Source organism: Dendrobium catenatum, unplaced genomic scaffold (assembly GCF_001605985.2).
Source record: "Dendrobium catenatum unplaced genomic scaffold, ASM160598v2 fragScaff_scaffold_1430, whole genome shotgun sequence".
Taxonomy (NCBI): Eukaryota; Viridiplantae; Streptophyta; class Magnoliopsida; order Asparagales; family Orchidaceae; genus Dendrobium; species Dendrobium catenatum.
In genome coordinates, this window is record NW_021319892.1 from 204019 (window position 1) to 205046 (window position 1028).

The following is a 1028-nucleotide window of genomic DNA, read 5'->3' on the forward strand; positions in this document are numbered from 1 at the left end:
AGCCTTATTTCTAATGACTATTCCTGAGTCATTCATTTTATTTTTGAATACCCACTTAGTTCCAACTACACTTTGATCCTTTGGCCTTGTAGTTAATTCCCAAACTTTGTTTCTTACAAATTCATTCAACTCTTCTTGCATGACCAAAATCCAAAATTCATCCGAAAGTGCTTGATCAATATTTGTGAGTTCTATAGTTGAAATGAAGGCTGAATGATTGACTTCTTTATTTAATCCACGCCTTGTCCTTACACCCTCATTTGGTTCACCTATAATCAATTCCTTTTGGTGGTTTTTAGAAAATCTCAAATCTCTAGGCAAAGGGTTTTCTATCTCCAAATTTTCTTCCAAATTTTCTTTCAATTTTATTTTATCAATCTTTTGGGAGTTAATCTCAATCTCATCTTCTACAATATTTGGCTCTTCCATATTTCCATATTCATCAAATACAACATGTGTGGTATCCTCAATTATCAAAGTTATTCTATTGAATACTCTATAAGATTTTCTAACACTTGAGTATCCAATAAAAATTCCTTCATCAAATTTTGGATCAAATTTTCCTAAAGCAGATTTTCCATTGTTATGTATAAACACCTTGCAATCAAAAATATGCAAATGAGACAAATTATGTGTTTTTCCTTTTAGCAACTCATAGGGTATTTTATTTAGTTTAGATCTCACATTCACCCTATTCAGAACATAACATGCAGTGCTAACTGTCTTAGCCCAAAAATATTTAGGAAGTGAGTATTCTGCCAACATTTTTTGGGCGGCTTCTATTAATGTTCTATTTTTCCTTTCGACTACCCCATTTTGCTGAGAAGCTCTAGGTGTATAAAAATTGTGATTAATTCCTTTCTCCTTATAAAATTCTTCAAATTTCTCATTCTCAAAGTCTCCTCCATGTTCACTTTGTATAGAAATAATTCACACCCTAGTTTTCTTTGAATCCAAGTCGAAAAGTTTCTAAATTTTTCAAATGATTCACTCTTATGAATAGAAATAAACCCATGTGAATCTTGAGT